We start from the raw sequence: 6348 nt of genomic DNA, 5'->3' as shown, positions 1-6348 counted from the left end.
GACGCAGTACCGGATCATTTCACGTGTTAGAATGGACACACGAGCACCAACAAAGCTGATTTACTTTTTAAGGCAACGTTGCGGCGAAAAGAAGCGTAGACACACCATACCATACTATGCTATTGCATGCCACACTAAAACACATGCACACGTCCACCATACACGTGGCATGTTCCAGCTCAATCTGAACTGTTCATATTGCGGGTCCCACTATGGATAGGGCATAGAAAAGTCAGAATGAGCGGATGATCTTGCCTGTAGGTTCGGTGAGTAGTCAACGGTTCAGATTCAGAAAGCTAGTGCGAATGGATTGGATGGTTAGGATTACCCAATCAATGGGATTTTGGATTAGGACCTTGCAAGCGGAGTTTATGACACGGATAATCTCAGATTGTCTATATGAATGCTGCTTGCAACTGCACCGATGGAAGCGCCCAACACGTGCCAAACTGACACGTGTGAGAGATTTTGGCCGCTCATCAGCGGCACCCTAGTGAAGATAAACCTAAAAATCAGGCCACCCACCTTCTAGGAGGGCCACACACGCACGGTAAATGTGGATGGTTGACTATTATTTTTATCCGTCCATTTTTTTGTAAACATATGATACACTGATAGAGCTGATTTTTGTTCCAGGAACAACTCACCATGGGGCCCACTCGATGAACGGCATGGATCTCGCATGCGCATCCCAATTCGTCCCAAGCATGCCTCGTGCGTACCATACTCTGCAGAGTACGTCTTTAAAGTTTTGTAGATCTGCACCGTGGGCCTCATCTTAGACAGATCACACGTGTCAGCCATTACGTGAGACATCTGGGCTGTTCATTAGATGAGGCCCACTGTGCAGATTAAGGCTGGTCCATTCGTTAGGTGACCTTTTGTACACGTTGAATATGAGCCGTCCGTAAATTCTTTTATCGGTCCATTATTTTCGAACAAGGGCCTGCCTGATGAGTGGGCCGGTCTAAGATCGAGCCATATCATCGGTGGGGACACCAAATGAATGGCTCAGATGTACCCAAAAAATCCAATTTTTTTTACATCTCATGCGTAGATGTGCGTGTGCAAGTGGAGCATATGGTGCCCGCGAACATCATCGTGTATATTCGCTTTTATTTTATTCTTTTTAATTTTCGTTGAAATTATCAGTCCCAATTATGGATAGAATATGAGTTGCCACAAACAATCCTAACCGTTGGATCTATCGGCAGAAAAAACTAGATAAAAATCAACGGTTTCTATTCAATTTCAATTTTCTAACGTCTAGCATTATCTTTACAGGGAAAAGGACCTTACGTGGCTTATCCAGGGTGGGCCCTATCACCTGATGCAGCAACTGTTTCACCAATCCACGTGGCACTGCTGGCGGCCCACGAATTCAGTTCAGCAGTGAGAGGACTACCCGACTTTTAATATCCACCGTCCAAAAGCAAAAGGTGGAATACGGGAGATTCTCTGCTCAGAACCGCTCACGTTTCCTGCCGTCCACGCGTCGTCGTCGTCTGATCCCCTGACGTGGCCACTCTGGAACCGGTTCGCCGCATATGAGAGGCGCTTGCTGACGTGTTTTGAGAATATGGTGGGCCCCACACCCTGAAGTCGTCATCGCCAGACAGAGGACTTGTCGACAATCGAAGGATACCCTCTTCTACCGAAAATACCCCTTGTTTTGATGTAAAATCACAAAAAATCTCGGAAAGTCCAATATCATAACATACGCTCCTACGTACGCTAATTACGTACGTTCGAGATGGATAGGGCCCACCTGTGTTGTGTATTTAGAATCCAAACCGTTCATATAACGTGCATCATCTGTTCCAAGTACCATCCGAGTCCAAATCTTCAATGAGACTCAACATGGGGAGCAATGTGTAATTATCTCTAAAACCTATACATTCACTTGCTTTGGCCAACCTTAGAATTTTAATGGGCTACATTTCATTGTGACCATTCATTTTGGTGGGGAACACCTGATTAATGGGTTGGATATGATATAAAAATCACTGTGGATCCCATATTTAAGTTTTTATGGTGGTCGTCTCCTACCCAATGTCTCATTTTGTCCCCTTCGATGTGGCCCACCTGAATTATAGATCAAGATCGTTTTTGGTAATTAGGCTTCAATTGAGGGTTGAATCTAATGGACAGGTTGGATGGAACTCACATGTCATAGTGGGCCCACACAGCAATGGTAATTACAATAATGTCCCCGGTAGTATGTTATAGGCGCTCTCCTTGTATGATAAATCAGCCTTATCCCGTACAATTGGCAGGAGATTAGTGGATCTGAGCCGTTAATATAGTTGTCACTATCGTGGACGCTCCATAAATGAAGATTAAATTAGTTTTTATTATGTTAGACATCCACATAATAGCCTTTGAATGGACGGTACAAACATAAAGGTTAACGGTTCTTTACATACAGCAGGAAAATTGCAAGAAAGCAACGGATAGGATAGTTCAAATTTTTTTTTTTGATTTTTTTACATCTCGGCTATTAATGTAGGGCCCACCAGGTGGAAGGTCTCGATCAGCCACCTCGTTATGATATCATATGATGATGTCAACAACTTTGCTAACATGCGCAGCAAGTAATCTTTTGACGGAGGATGAAAGAGGGGAGGAGGAGGAGGATATTCGCAGTTACTCGGGTTTAAGTTCGTACAAGCGGGTCCATGGTCCATCCATCAAGATTATTTTTCTGTTATTTCCCACCATGGATGGACCATGCCTGTGAAATCTGATTTTTAATAAGTATGGGAGCCAACAGATCAACGGTCTGGATCACCGAAAATGGGCTCCATTCGTACGAACTGAAAATTTTATCCTAGGTGATCATACACCACAGTGCATTTCCTTCTAGGGCCCACTCCGCACAAGTGCCTCGTGATCCAGTCCGTTGATCTAGTGGGTCCAAATGTGTAGGTGGGATTAGTGAAAAGATTTCATGATCGAATGATCCTAACCCTTCGATACAAGGATAAGACAAAACGCCAACCATCCACATTCAATGTGAAAATGATAAAGATTGGACGGGTGAGATCGACCACTATTGTAGAGTCTTGGAATATCTATAAGCGGGCCCCATCAAATCGACGTCTGGATCATCATAATGTGGGCCCCACTTGTACGAATTTCGCTGACGAAAATTTGTTAAGAGTCGTTCCGCCGAACAGAGACGCATCATTGCACTTTCCAGCGAGAACTGCTCACCTACAGGCAATTGTACCACAACTTTTGGTACCGTGCCATCTTTACCTCCAACACGCTACCTTTTTAGAAAATCAGAACCATTACAACCATGGGCCCCACCATAGACATACGAATTCTCGAAAATCAAGCTGATCCGTTCACTAGATGGGCCAATCCTGTACGTTGAGTCAAACTCCACTTTCTGTTGATTCCTACAATGTGGCCCACCTGATAACCGGACCTTCTGATTTCTTTGCCAGGTGATCTACATGGTGGGGCCTACATATTTAATGGTACTGATGTCCTACACAGCTGGAGTGTCAGTTGGAAATATGGCAAGGTACCACAAGTTTTGGTACTACCTTGCCTGTACGTGATCAGTTCTCCCCTACAACAAGGTCCACTGCATGATGTGAGTTGATTTGGTAGTACATGGATGAGATTCTCAGCATCTATTTGTGGATGAGGAGAGTTTCACTATATAATTCCTATTTTAGTAATCTTTTTTAGATCCTTTAATGTGGACCGTTAAACGACAATATAAAAAAATCCAGTCTTTTTTCTAATATTGGGAAAAAATGATAAGGGCCACCTATTTCAAGTATTATGGGGACCATTCTAACCTAAAAAGTAAGGAAGATGCCCCTCAGATTGGTCCTGTTATGTGGGCCCACCACCCACATGCAAGCATCCAAGATGACTGATATCAGGTGGGTGGGCCCTCACACCCCAAATAATAATATCCAACTTCGGTATTTTGATATTCGTGCATTCCGTCGCACGTAGGACTTTTTGAACACTTATAAGAAAAATTAGCACCGTAGACGCTTCCGTATTAAGCCTTTTCTTTTTCACCCTTTTTTTTTACCTCACCGGTGGAAACTTAGCTACGAGAGTTGATTTTTAGGGTACGAAAATAGGGTTTTGGATGAGAATACTGATGAGATTTTTGTCCCATGCTCGACCGGTCGTGAGTCTCACACGATTGGTCGAGGGCTGGTGCATGACCAGTCGTGGAGTCGAGCCCTGACTCGACTCAAAGTTCAGCGACTTTGGATTATTTTTCTTCGAGGTGCTCGATCGGTCAAAGGTGGTATTCGACCGGTCATGGGTGACGCTCGACCGGTCGTATCCTCGTCTCGACCGGTCGTGGTTACGCAGATTCGTTCCGCAATTTTGTGCGAATTGCGGATTTTGAATCCTTTCACAACTGGGATGCGGAAAAGAGTTTTTTAAAACTATAAATAAAGGTTCCTAAGGTTTTTTCTAAGATATATGAAAAACATAAGAGGGCTATCAAAGGTGTGAGGGAAAGAGATAAAAAGATAAAGGAATTTTATAGAAGGAAGATTATGCTCGTGGATGTTATTTATTATGCAACTTATATCTCAACGCTTCTACGTTCTTGTAATCAGTGAGATCTCTCCGTTTTTCTTTTATTCTCTTATTGTTTATCCACTCCTGCGTGAGTGAAGACGGTTGTAACGTTCTATTCCATAGTGGATTGTTGATTTGGACGAGGTCCCGTGATTTTTACCTCTTTGAAGGTTTTCCACGTAAAAATCTCTTGTGTGGTGTATGATTTATGCTTTGATTTATTTCATTACTTTATTATCCATAATTCTGGTTTATTTCGGGAGACTAGATCCTAAGATTCCGTGCAAGGCTCCCAACAAATACTTCTAAATTTTAGTGTAAGTAGCCGAAAAAAGTAAAGATATTTTTGTCTTTATAAATTCATGGATAGAGGCCTACTTTGATAAAAAAGTTTTGTTTTAGTTGAATAAAAAAAAGTTAGATGTAAAATATTACCAATGTTTATGACTTTGATGCGCCAAGGGAGAATTGAGAGTTGGTGCGCAAAATGTTCCCACGCTGAGGAGGTACTGAAATGCATCAAGTTTCCCACCACTGATTGCTAGATAAGGGGGTACCGGCGCTGCAAGTAACCAGGTCGCTACTGGTTGGTGCTCCGTGGGCTTTACCATGATTCATGTATTGCTTTACCATGATGCGTGTATTTTATCCACGCCGTCCATCCATTTTTACAGATAATTTTAGAGGATGAGCCTAAAAATTAGGTAGATCCAAACCTCAGATGGACCACACTACAGGAAAATAGTGTTGATTGAATGTCCGCTGTTAAAAACTTCCCAGGGCCCACTGTAATATTTATTTGCCATCCAACCTTGTTTATTAGGTCATACAGACCTGGATGAAGGGAAAACACAAATATCAGGAACCGAAAATTGTGGCCCCCACGAAGTTTTTAATGGTTAGCGTTCAATCACCACTGCTTCCTGTGGTGTGGTCCATCTTAGATTTAGACATGCCTCCCTTTCGGAGTCAACCCATAAAATGATCTGAAAAAAATGGATGGACGGTGTGGATAAAATACATACATCATGGTGGGGCCCACAGAGCACAGAACAGTAGCCTCTCGTTACTGGCAACGTCAGCAGACAATCCGTGTACGGTAGATGGTCGGATATGCGTACGCCAGGTATCGGTGCGTACTGAGCGCGTACACAATAATTTTGATATCAACGCCCGCAATTATTGATAGATTGACCCCTTTTTTACTACTTTTAGTATTCCAATAGTGCAATGGTGTAGTGTCAAGTATGTATATATCAAAAAGGGAAGGCGTGAATAAGCTTTCTACCATCGTAATATTCGAATGAGACGGGTGTTTGGTTAGTTATAGAAAAGCAAGATTAGAGAATCCAAAGGCCACTCTGGTGGGGCCCACCATAGCGAGTGATCCAGATAGTTCATGGATCAGGTCCCACCGGCTAGTCTCCTATGTTAGTTTTGCACCATTTAAGAAATAGAGATTTATAAAAAATGAAACCAACGGCCCAGATGTAAGATACGTGTTACCTAACCAAGGATTGGAACCGCATGGTTCAGGCTAAAATGTTTTAAGCCCAAGCCGGGCCCACGGGCATAGATCATGTGGCGCCGAGTGCCCCACGTCACGCAAACAAGCAGCTAGACCAACGGTCTAGATCACCGAAGCAAGGGGCCCACATGTCAGAACTGAAGCCCGTGTGTGGGTCCCACACGTGGGCTTCGTGCGGAAAATGGAGGAAGTTGTATGGTGCAACGCAATCCAGTGCGGTAACGAGGGATTTTAGCATTTTCATTTGG

The sequence above is a fragment of the Magnolia sinica genome, chromosome 11 (assembly GCF_029962835.1).
Source record: "Magnolia sinica isolate HGM2019 chromosome 11, MsV1, whole genome shotgun sequence".
Classification (NCBI taxonomy): Eukaryota; Viridiplantae; Streptophyta; class Magnoliopsida; order Magnoliales; family Magnoliaceae; genus Magnolia; species Magnolia sinica.
Note: the sequence above shows the minus strand (reverse complement) of the source record.